Source organism: Mauremys reevesii, linkage group 1, assembly GCF_016161935.1.
Source record: "Mauremys reevesii isolate NIE-2019 linkage group 1, ASM1616193v1, whole genome shotgun sequence".
Lineage (NCBI taxonomy): Eukaryota > Metazoa > Chordata > Testudines > Geoemydidae > Mauremys > Mauremys reevesii.
The window spans coordinates 361586472-361599302 of record NC_052623.1 but is presented as its reverse complement, the minus strand read 5'-3'; the positions used below and the strand labels follow the sequence as shown (position 1 = coordinate 361599302).

The window sequence follows — 12831 nt, the reverse complement described above, 5'->3', positions numbered from 1 at the left end:
AATAGTAACAGTTTGTAGTGCTGACTTTATTTTCTGGAGGATGTGCCAAGCTCTATGCACTGACTGGCTTTTATCCTTATGTTGTTGTCTTTCGAGACCAAAGAGGACACCGACAACAGTATTACAGCTTGTGAGTGTGTGTGGTTAAAAAGGCCAATGGATGAATGGCAGTCCTTTCCACACTGAATGCATACGTAGTTCAATATTGAGGAAGGAATTAGTCTCTGCCCACTGAATCTTCTGCTGTTTATGACTCATCCTTTGTGCCTCAAGATCCATACGGCCATTAACCTCGAACCGAGTAACTGAACTGTTGACTGCTGCTCGCCACAGTGACCCATTGCTGATGACTCCCAGCATCAAAGCTGCACTACTTCAAGCTGTGTTTCAGTGTGTACTTGACGTGTTGTTGTTTTTTCAGGCCCCCTGGCAAATGGTTACCCACTGTCAAGTCCCCCTTGAGCAACTCTGCTTTGGCTTCTGGTGCCATCCGTCCCCAACAGGCCTATGCCAGCACCAGGGTGATGTGCTGAGCATGGGGTCCATCCCCGCTCGTGGCTGTGCCCCAGAACCGGCCTATTGGGACTTTACCTGCCATTTGACCAGGGGTGTGGCACGTGGCACTCAGCGCCCAGCCTGACGCGACACCTGTAACAGGTCCCGGCCCCACACACCTACCTCAGCTGTGTTTGACGTTTAACTCCGCCCGCGGCCAGCCTGACTTTCAGACCGAACCAGCTATGTCTGCTGATTGGCTGCTGTGTTGTTATTGGGCGGATCCCCTTAATCCCTCTTGTGATTGGCGGTTTCATGCCTCGTGTAACTGTAACCCTAGCAACGGCTCAAACGCCTCATTGTGACTGGCAGGTGGCTATGTCCATCGCTCTGTGCGGGTGGCTGGCTAGTCCAATTCGGAGGCGGGAGGAGAGGTGACGCCGGAAGTAGCTGTGGTGTGTTCCGGTGCTGATGTGGCTGGGGGTGGCGCTTGGCACCGAAGGTCGGAACTGGGGGCGCTACCGGAGTCGGGTGAACGCGGGGGAGACCGGGCTCCCGGCGCAGGTGAGTGGCGGGCGGGCCCCTGAGCAGCGAGTCCGACCTCAGGCGGGCCCCGAGGCCCGCCAGTGAGAGGAGCCTGCTCCGGGTCCCGGGTGCCCGGCTGAGGCGCTGCTCCGGGCCACCACCCCCTGATGCGTGGCTGCTCCGGGTCCCCGCCGCCCGGCTGAGGGGGAGCCCTGCTCCGGGCCCCCACCCCCCGCTGCGTGGCTGCTCCGGGTCCCTGGTGCCCGGCTGCGGCGCTGCTCCGGGCCCGCACCCCCTGATGCGTGGCTGCTCCGGGTCCCCGCCGCCCGGCTGAGGGGGAGCCCTGCTCCGGGCCCCCACCCCCTGATGCGTGGCTGCTCCGGGTACCAGGTGCCCGGCTGAGGCGGTGCTCCGGGCCACCACCCCCTGATGCGTGGCTGCTCCGGGTCCCCGCCGCCCGGCCGAGGGGGAGCCCTGCTCCGGGCCCGCACCCCCCGATGCGTGGCTGCTCCGGGTCCCAGGTGCCCGGCTGAGGCGCTGCTCCGGGCCCGCACCCCCTGATGCGTGGCTGCTCCGGGTCCCCGCCGCCCGGCCGAGGGGGAGCCCTGCTCCGGGCCCGCACCCCCTGATGCGTGGCTGCTCCGGGTACCAGGTGCCCGGCTGAGGCGGTGCTCCGGGCCACCACCCCCTGATGCGTGGCTGCTCCGGGTCCCCGCCGCCCGGCCGAGGGGGAGCCCTGCTCCGGGCCCGCGCTGCTGTCTCTTCCTCACTTCCCAATAGGAACCGTTTCCCCAATCAGCTCTGGGTCGCTGCTGAAATAATGACCTTTGTCCCCCCCGTGTTTCCGGTTCCCTGAGAGCCCGCGGGGCGCTGCCTGATCCCAGGGCGCTGCTGCTTCTCGCTTCACGGCAGGGAAGAGCCTGAAGGCGTGTAAAAAGTATCTAGAGAGGAGGAGCCGCGGGCTCGCTGCCGCCTAGGAGAATAAACAGGAGCGGCTTTCAGCGACACGAACTGCCCCTCTGCAAGGGGGAAGGGAACTGAGTAGCAGGAAATAGTGTTTGAACGGAGGGGTCCAAAAGGAGAGAGTGGCAAAGTTTGGCATGGGTCATGAGGCGTGAAAGGAAGAGCAAAAGTAGGCAATTGTTTTGCTTTCATTGAAAAAAGCTAATCTAAGCACCACTTTTAAATCACAGGTTTCAGAGTAGCAGCCCTGTTGGTCTGTATCCGCAAAAAGAACAGGAGTACTTGTGGCACCTTAGAGACTAATGCTAAAATAAATTTGTTAGTCTCTAAGGTGCCACAAGTACTCCTGTTTTTTAAATCACACATTCTCTTACTGTCACTGTGTAAACAATTGCTTTAGATGTTATAAAATCGTGAATGGGAAGGGAAGTGTTGAGTCACAAGTAATCTGTTAAACTGTGGTATGTGCTATGATAAAGTCTGAGAACCTTTGACCTCAGAGTTTAGAGAGAGACTTTTCTAGCAGCCAAATTTCATTTTGAAATTACTATAATTCCAATATAGTCAAAATTAATCTAAATAAAATCTCCTGCTGTGTTCAGCTGAAGCTGCAAGTGCTATAATTAGAAGCAATTAAGAGAATTTAGTTCCAGAGGAAGAATTTTTTTTGTCTCTTTGGAACCTTCACCTTTTGCTGCACTCACACCAACCCTAGACACAGGGATGAGCTTTGCACCTATCATTTACAAGAATGTTGTTAACCCCCCACCCCCCCAAAGTGCATGCTGCCTTCCTCTGAACTGATAAAACCTGAAATGTTGAACCCAGACAAAAGATGTAAGGCGATGCTGGTGGGAAGAGTTTTTCATATTACTTCCTTCTTCCTAACAATCTAATCCTCAAAGGCATCTGCTCTCATTTTGTTGAATCAGTTCTTAGCCTGAAAATCCTAGTGGATTCCACACAGCGCTTAGACACCTATATAGTGACAATGGCAGAAAATGCTCACTTCCATTTGTGACTGACAGAAGATAGCATAAGAATCTATCAGACTTAGACCTGGTCACAGTGATAGTTCCCTCATATTCATACTTCATATATTTGTTAAAAAAGGGAGTAAAATGATGTTTGCTTCTTGTCCTCAGGAAAAGAGAAATACTGCTGTCACTTAATGGAGGGATATGTCAGCTATTACAAAGATGGGCAGATATATAATACAAACTTGGATGAATCATAGAATATCAGGGTTGGAAGGGACCTCAGGAGGTCATCTAGTCCAGCCCCCTGCTCAAAGCAGGACCAGTTCCCAACTAAATCATCCCAGCCAGGGCTTTGTCAAGCCTGACCTTGAAAACCTCTAAGGAAGGAGATTCCACCACCTCCCTAGGTAACCCATTCCAGTGCTTCACCACTCTCAGAGTGAAAAAGTTTTTCCTAATATCCAACCTAGACCTCCCCCGCTGCAACTTGAGACCATTGCTCCTTGTTCTGTCATCTGCCACCATTGAGAACAGCCAAGCTCCATCCTCTTTGGAACCCCCTTTCAGGTAGTTGAAAGCAGCTCTCAAATCCCCCCTCATTCGTCTCTTCTGCAGACTAAACAATCCCAGTTCCCTCAGCCTCTCCTCATAAGTCATGTGCTCCAGCCTCCTAATCATTTTTGTTGCCCTCCGCTGGACTCTCTCCAATTTATCCACATCCTTCTTGTAGTGTGGGGCCCAAAACTGGACACAGTACTCCAAATGAGGCCTCACCAGTGCTGAATAGAGGGGAATAATCACATCCCTCGATCTGCTGGAAATGCCTCTACTTATACAACCCAAAATGCCATTAGTCTTCTTGGCAACAAGGGCACACTGTTGACTCGTATTCAGCTTTTCGTCCACCGTAACCCCTAGGTCCTTTTCTGCAGAACTGCTGCCCAGCCATTCGGTCCCTAGTCTGTAGCAGTGCATGGGATTCTTCAGGACTCTGCACTTGTCCTTGTTGAACCTCATCATGTTTCTTTTGGCCCAATCCTCTAATTTGTCTAGATCCCTCTGTATCCTATCCCTACCTTCCAGCGTATCAACCACTCCTCCGAGTTTAGTGTCATCTGCAAACTTGCTAAGGGTCCAGTCCACACCATCCTCTAGATCGTTAATGAAGATATTGAATAAAACCGGCCCCAGCACCGACCCTTGGGGCACTCCACTTGATACCGGCTGCCAGCTAGACATGGAACCATTGATCACTACCTGTTGAGCCCGACCATCTAGCCAGTTTTCTATCCACCTTACCGTCCATTCATCCAGCCCATACTTCTTTAACTTGCTGGCAAGAATACTGTGGGAGACTGTATCAAAAGCTTTGCTAAAGTCCAGAAATAGCACATCCAGTGCTTTCCCCTCATCCACAGAGCCGGTTATCTCATCATAGAAGGAAATTAGATTAGTCAGGCATGACTTGCCCTTGGTGAATCCATGCTGACTGTTCCTGATCACTTTCCCCTCCTCTAAGTGCTTCAGAATTGATTCCTTGAGGACCTGCTCCATGATTTTTCCAGGGACTGAGGTGAGGCTGACTGGCCTGTAGTTTCCCAGATCCTCCTTCTTCACTTTTTTTAAAGATGGGCACTACATTAGCCTTTTTCCAGTCATCCGGGACCTCCCCCGATTGCCATGAGTTTGCGGACCCATTGGCCATTATCTTTGAAATCACATCCACCAACTCCTTTAACACCCTCGGATGCAGCGCATCTGACCTCATGGACTTGTGCTCGTCCAGTTTTTATAAATAGACCCGAACCACTTCTTTCTCCACAGAGGGCTGATCACCTTCTCCCCTTACTGTGCTGCCCAGTGCAGCAGTCTGGGAGCTGACCTTGTTTGTGAAGACAGAGGCAAAAAAATCATTGAGTACATTAGCTTTTTCCACATCCTCTGTCACTAGGTTGCCTCCCTCATTCAGTAAGGGGCCCACCCTTTCCTTGACTTTCTTCTTGTTGCTAACATACCTGAAGAAACCCTTCTTGTTACTCCTAACATCTCTTGCTAGTTGCAACTCCAAGTGTGATTTGGCCTTCCTGATTTCACTCCTGCATGCCTGAGCAATATTTTTATACTCCTCCCTGGTCATTTGTCCAATCTTCCACTTCTTGTAAGCTTCTTTTTTGCATTTAAGATCAGCAAGGATTTCACTGTTAAATATGGCAGGTGACCAGCTTGTCTTACTATTCTTTCTACACATCGGGATGTTTTTTTCCTGCAACCTCAATAAGTATTCTTTAAAATACAGCCAGCTCTCCTGAACTCCTTTTCCCCCTCATGTTCTTTTCCCAGGGGATCCTGCCCATCAGTTCCCTGAGGGAGTCAAAGTCTGCTTTTCTGAAGTCCAGGGTCCGTATTCTGCTGCTCTCCTTTCTTCCTTGTGTCAGGATCCTGAACTCAACCATTTTATGGTCACTGCCTCCCAGGTTCCCATCCACTTTTGCTTCCCCTACTAACTCTTCTCTGTTTGTGAGCAGCAGGTCAAGAAGAGCTCTGCCCCTGGTCGGTTCCTCCAGCACTTGGGCCAGGAAATTGTCCCCTACACTTTCCAAAACTTCCTGGATTGTCTGATTCCTGGATTGTTCTGCGCTGCCTCTGGAGGTCGGTCTGATCTCCCCACCAAGAGTGGCCATGCAGTGGAAACACAACTCTTGTCTCTCTCTAGTGTGTCTGGACTAGCAGCTAGGAGCCCCTGGCCCAGCAGCAGGGGAGGTGAGATTTCACAGAGAGAGGCTGATTTCACAGTCTGTAACACATTTTCCATGGCTGTGTAATTAGTAGGGCCCTAACTGAAAATAATCACAGTAATAGAATTGGATACCAAATACAAATATATTGTATTCATTGTTATCCTGGTAGGGCAACATTCTCCTCTCTTCACTGTGCTGTGTGTTGTAAGGTGCTTTTGTGTATGGAGACTATGTAAGGAGAAGGTAATTTATCTCGCCAACCAACACGTCCTTGGCTCTGAGGCGTTAGGCAAGTCTTGTATATCACTTCTGTGAACTATAGTCACAAGTAAGTATGAAATTAGTGCAAACTTCAGAGGACTGTTGTCATATGAGTGTTTTTGGAGTGATTTTTAAGGGTAGCTCCATGTGGAGTCCATTCCAGGGATCCAAATGCAGGGATAAATGAGGTTGGGTCTGTAGTTGAGGTAACTGATTGGAATTTTTGTATAAAAAAGGAAGCTTCTGACTAATGCCACTAGAGACTGGAGAAGTAGCAGGAGGATCCAGAAATATCCCTCAGATTATGAATCTTAGACAGATGGTGGCCACAGTCATTGGGGCTTGCATCCCCACTAAGTTATCTTAGGGGAGGGATAGTTCAGTGGTTTGAGCATTGGCCTGCTAAACCAAAGGTTGTGAGTTCAATCCTTGAGGGGGCCATTTAGGGAACTGGGGTAAAAATCTGTCTGGGGATCAGTCCTGCTTTGAGCAGCGGGTTGGACTAGATGACCTTCTGAGGTCCCTTCCAACCCTAATCATCTATGATCTAGGTGCTTGCACCAAACAACTAGCATTTCCTGTTTCTTATCTAGATTAGGGTTTAGATGAGTGAGCTTGCTGCAGCTCAAGATAGGAGAAGCACGGGAAAAACAGAAGTGCTGTACTGCCCAAATTTGGTGAAAGACCTAGGGCTGAGAATCATCCACACACTGATGGTACCATTTCCCAACCCGCTAATTGTCTCTTCCGAGCAACCTCACAAGTTTTGAACAGGACAGATGATAGATTAAAACCCCGCAGAACCCTATGTGAGAAGATTATCTGTGGCAATGAGCAGTTATACACCACCCAGTGCACTGTGAAAGGTAGGAATGGAACCACTCAAGTATCATCTTGCTTACATCAGTCAGGGTTTACAGTCAGGTTAATAATACCTCCTGGTTCAACATATCAAAGATTACTTACGGGCCTTGCAGGCTTATTGGGGATGCCTAATGTTTGCCCATCATAAGAAGAGAATTACAACCAGTGGTAAAGTGCAGTTTCAATATTGAACCTAAACTGGACTTTGTATTGAGGCAGGTCAAGGAAATCTCAGGGCTCCAGATGATGTAAGAATTGCCTTCCCATCACGTCTCATAATCTTCCCAAAAAGGGCATGTTATTGACAGGGCAATCATGAGATCACACTGGCTAGGTAGATGGTGAGCTGCAACTACTGTTCAACCTTGACTTGATATTGCACAATATTTTGATTTAAAAAAAAAAAAAAGAATGATATAAAATGAACATGGCACACATTAAATGGATTAAAAACTGACTAACTGATAGGTCTCAAAATGTAATTGTAGATGGAGAATTATTAAGCAGGTATGTTCTGAGTGGGGTCCCATGTGGATCGGTTCTTGGCCTTGTGCTTTTAAACATTTTTATCAGTGATCTGGAAGAAAACATAAAATCATAGCTGATTAAAGTTTGCAGAGGACACAAATTAGGGAAATGATAAATAATGAAGAGGACTGATTCAAAGAAATCTAGCTTGCTTGGAAAACTGGGAGCAAGCAAACAATGTGTGTTTTTAATACAGCTAACTGTAAATGTGTACGTCTAAGAACAGAATGTTGGCCATACTTACAGGATAGGGGACTCCTGGAAAGCAGTGGCTGAAAAACATTATGGTATCCTGGTGGATAATCAGCTGAACATTACCTCCCATTGCAATGTTGTGGTCACAATGGGCTAATGCGATGCATAAAAAGGAAACTCTTTAGCAGGAGTATAGAGCAGTTATTTTACCTCTGTATTTGGCACTGGCATAACTGCTGCTGGAATCCTGTGTGATAAATCCTGGTGCCCACAATTCAAAAGGATGTTGATAAATTGGAGAGGGGTCAGAGAAGAGCCACAAAAATGATTAAAGGATTAGAAAACCTGCCTTTATAGTGAAAGATTCAAAGAGCTCAATCTCTTTGTTAAGCTAAACAGAAGATTAAGGGGTGACTTGCTTACAGTCTGTATGTATCTACCTGGGGAACAAATATTTAATAATGGGGTCTTCAGTTTAGCAGAGAAAGGTATAGCATGATCCTGTATCTGGAAGTTGAAGCTAGACCAATTCAGACTGGAAATAAGGTGTAAATTTTTAATGGTGAGACTAACCATTGGAACAATTTACCAAGAGTTAGAGTGGATTATCCATCACTGACAATTTAAAAATTATAATTGGATGTTTGTCTAAAACACGTGCTCTAGAAATTATTTTGGGGAAGTTCTCTGGCCTGTGTTATGCAGGAAGTCAGATGAGATGATCACAATGGTCCCTTTTGGCCTTGGAATTTATGAATCTAAGAAAATCTATAACTTGATTGTTTCACTGTTGCCTTATCTTTCTTTTCCCCCTTCCTTCAGTCTGTTTATCATCCACCAATTGTGTCTTGCCTTAAACCTAAATAATAAACTCTTAGTTTTTGTGCCAATCCTCTTACTTCACATCTATGCAGTACCTTGCATATTGAGGCCTCTAGGTGCTTCTGTAATACCAGTAATCTCAAGCAAAGGCCTAACTACTATGCATTTGTGGTAAACTAGCACCTTGCCCTCCATTAAAAACATGCATCAAATCCAGTGCATGTGAGGGCATTGTATCTGAATATCTGCCAGCTATCCATTTATTAAGCAATGATTATTAGAGTCATAGAAAAAGTAACTCAAATAAAACTTACACACCTCCTTAAGTTCTCAATAACTTCCACTTTGAAAGTGTGTGTGTGAGAGTTCCTGTTCTCTCCATTTGCTCCTTCTATTTAACAGGTTAAATTAAAACACTTCACTCTTATTTTTTAAGCACTTGGAGGAGAAAAAGATGATCAGGAACAGTCAACATGGATTCGCCAAGGGCAAGCCATGCCTCACCAACCTGATTGCCTTCTATGATGAGCTAACTAGCTCAGTGGATATGGGGAGAGCAGTGGACATGATATAGCTTGACTTTAGCAAAGCTTTTGGTATAGTCTCCCACAGTATTCTTGCCAGCAACTTAAAAAGTATGTTTGGATGAATGGACTATCAGGTGGATAGAAAGCTGGCTAGATTGTTGGACTCAATGGGTAGTGATCAACGGCTCCATGTCTAGTTGGCAGCTGGTATCAAGTGGAGGTTGATCCTGGGGCTGGTTTTATTCAACATTTTCATTAATGATCTGGATGATGGGATGGATTGCACCCTCAGCAAGTTCTTGGATGATACTAAGCTGGCGAGAGAGGTAGATATGCTTGAGGGTAGGGATAGGGTTCAGAGTGACCTAGACAAATTGGAGGATTGGACCAAAAGAAATCTGATGAGGTTCAACAAGGACAAAAGTCCTGCACTTGGGACGGAAGAATCCCATGCACTGCTACAGGCTGGGGACCAACTGGCTAAGTGGCAGTTCTGTAGAAAAGGACATGGGGATTACAGTGGGCAAGAAGCTGGATGTGGGTCAACAATGTGCCCTTCTTACCAAGAAGGCTAATGACATATTGGGCTGCATTAGCAGGAGCATTGCCAGCAGATCGAAGGAAGTGATTATTCCCCTCTATTCAGCACTGCTGAAGCCACATCTGGAGTATTGCATCCAGTTTTGGGCCCCCCACTACAGAAAGGATGTGGACAAATTGGAGAGAGTCCAGCGGAGGGCAACGAAAATGATTAGGGGGCTGGAGCACATGGCTTATGAGGAGAAGCTGAGGGAACCAGGGTTATTTAGTCTTCAGAAGAGGTGTGTGTGTGTGTGTGTGTGTGTGTGTTGGGATTTGATAGCAGTCTTCCACTACCTGAAGTGGAGGTTCCAAAGAGGATGGAGCTCATCTGTTCTCAGTGATGACAGAACAAGAAGCAATGGTCTCAAAAAGCAACAAAGAATCCTGTGGCACCTTATAGACTAACAGACGTTCTGCAGCATGAGCTTTCGTGGGTGAATACCCACTTCTTCAGATGCAAGTGGTGGAAATTTCCAGGGGCAGGTTTATATATGCAAGGAAGAAGCAAGCTAGAGTGGGGGAGCAAGCTCAAGTTACAGTGGGGGAGGGCTAGGTTGGGTATTAGGAAAAACTATTGCACTAGGAGAGTGGTGAAGCGCTGGAGTGGGTTACCTAGGGAGTTGGTGGAATCTCCAGCCTTAGAGGTTTTTAAAGCCTGGCTTGATGAAGCCCTGGCTGGGATGATTTAGTTGGTGTTGGTCCTGCTTTGAGCAGGGATTTGGACTAGATGACTCCTGAGGTCTCTTCCAGCCCTAATTTTCTATGATTCTATTCTACTGGAATACCAAAGGCATTCCATCATCTCAAGTATTTCCTTTCCTTTCAAATATGGTACCTAAATGCTTTCCCCCACCCTCCGTATTGCTCTCCAGTATCTCAGTTCTCTGCTTGCTAAATCCTTCCAGAACCACAGACATTCTCAAAGCAGCTGAATTCTATTTTGTAAAAAAAGTTCTCATGAGATTTAACTTGGAAATTACAAACCAAGAGATCACAGTCATGAAACAAGAATATCAATCTTCTGTCAAAGAGATTTAATAGCAGGTAATGCAGCTATCTGATAAAACTCATGTTTTGGCCATGGCGTTGCACTGGGAACTCATGTTCAGCTATTTATTCACCAGGACCCCCAAATCATCTTCTGAGTACTGTAAGTATGGCCTACATTCTTTTTTCCTAGATGAATATATTTACTTTTGGCTGTTATTAAAAACTTGTATTGTTTACCAAGTGATCTGCACTGGTCTGTATCAGCAACCTGTCATCTTCATTATTTACCACTCCATCAATCTTTGTGTCATCTGCAAACTTTATCAGTGATGACTGACTTTGTTTTCTTCCAGGTCACTGATCAAAATGTTAAATAGTGTTGGGCAGAGCCGTAACTAAGCATTTTAGTGCCCGGGATGAGCAAGCATATTTGCTCCCCCTACTGTTTTTCATCATTTTCCCACCTCCAAGCCTTTGCGTCTTGGGCGACTGTCCTACTCGCCCTGGTAATGGCTCTGGTGTAGGGCCAAGAATCGATCCTTGCAGGACCTCAGTAGAAACACACTCACTCATTTATGATTCCCCATTTACAATTACATTTGGAGACATGTCAGCCAGTCTGTAGTACATATAATATAAGCCATGTTAATTTTGTATGGTTTTAGTTTCTTCATAGAAATATCATGCAGTACCATGTCAGAGTCTTACTGAAGTCTAAGTATGTTATATCAACAGTTTACCTTTTATCAGCCAAACTTGTAATCTCATAGAAAAAAAAACTCAAGTTTGACCGCATCTATTTTTCATAAACCTGTGATGATTGGCATTAATTATATAACCCTCCTTTAATTCTTTCATAATCCTGTCTTGTATTAGTTGTTCCATTATTTTGTCTGGGATCGATGTCTGGTTTACAGACATATAATCAATCACTCAGGTCATCCTGTTTACCCTCTTTAACTATTGGAGCATCTCTAGTTTTCTCCCAGTCTTCTGAAACTTCCCCAGTGTTCCAAGTGTTATTGAAAATATAGCACCTCAGCCAGCTTTTTAAAAATCCTTGGATGCTAGTTCTCTGAACCTGCAGATCTAAAAATGTCAAGTTTTAGTAGCTGCTGTTTAACATCTTCCCAAGTTGTTATTGGAATAGAAAGTGTTTCTGCCTCATATGATTACACATTTTTTCCCCAAATACCAAGCAGAAATATATATTGAACACTTTTATGCCTTTTTTTGCAGTACTGTTGACAGTGTTACTTGTGACAGGTTCCCCCTGGGGTGCCACTTGGAACTGGGGTACCACTGAGTCCCCCTGACCCACCAGCCTGGGGTCCCTCTCACCCTGTGCTGCTGTGCTAAGTTGCCAAGTTCTCCAAACTTGCTCTTTCACCAGTATTCACACAAGCAGGGTACGCACCCAGCTGCTGTACTTGTAGGCTACTGTGATCAGCTCTGCATGGGGAGTCTAGAGCTAAGGAATTGCCCAGCTGCTCAAGAACACACCCCCTTCTGGGGTGTAAACCCACAATTATACAGTCTTGCACTGCACAGAGATATGTACAGCGTAAGCTCATGAAATTTGCCCCCTCCCTCAATGAGGAGAAGGCATATACAACAGCTTTTTGCCCCAAATTATGACTCCCACACATGGGTTTGTGATAAAGTAAAAACAAATGTATTAACTACAAAAGATAGATTTTAAGTCCAGTGAAAGGAGTGTTCAGTTTGAATAATGTTTGGAGTGAAGAAAAATGTTTGGTCCCATTGGATTTAGGTCTTAAGTTACTTAAGCACTTTTGAAAATTTTAACCCATGTTAAAATCCTCCAGTCCAAGACATATGCCTTTATTGCTGAGTAAGAAGCTGGCAGTAGTGACACCATAAGAATTTTTTTTAAAATGTACTTTGTCCTTTGTATATTTCAACCCCCTAAAAATGTCACCATAAGTGTCCCTTTTTATTCTTTTGAAAATATGGTCACTTTACTCAGTAGATGTTTCCAGAACTGCATTATCAGACCGTTCGAAACAGTAATAATGTGACAGTAATAAGAAAACATGTGAATTGCTCCTTTCCTTCACCCCTACATTAACAGAAGACTTTAGGTGATGGGAATGTTTCTTTTTTGCAGTGGCCATCTGTTTCTGTGCTATGGTTATCTACTTTGGATCTAAATTAATGGTTGACATAAATGTTGACATTGACTTGCTTATATCAGTGGAGAATTTAGCAAATGATCTCAAAGGAATGCTTCTCTTATATGTGCACTCTGCCACAGAGTGCAGCAGAGAACTCTAAAATCTGCCATCCTGGAAGATGATCAGTTTAAACAGCAAGAAATACCTCATCATCCACAAGAAT

At 45.9% G+C, this 12831-nt stretch overlaps 1 protein-coding gene across 3 annotated transcripts in view; it reads left to right on the top strand.

The window, feature by feature from the left end:
* The first annotated feature begins 859 nt into the window (after nucleotides 1-859).
* The window catches only part of GOLGB1 (golgin B1), a 113771-nt gene continuing 101799 nt past the window's right edge, over nucleotides 860-12831 (top strand). The window contains exon 1 of one of the 3 annotated variants that reach the window (XM_039520397.1): nucleotides 860-1059. The gene's annotated coding sequence lies outside the window, so the exon portion shown is untranslated. Of the gene's footprint in view, nucleotides 1060-1842; nucleotides 2153-12831 lie in introns of those variants that run through there. The other 2 variants (XM_039520398.1, XM_039520399.1) reach the window with 2 other exon arrangements.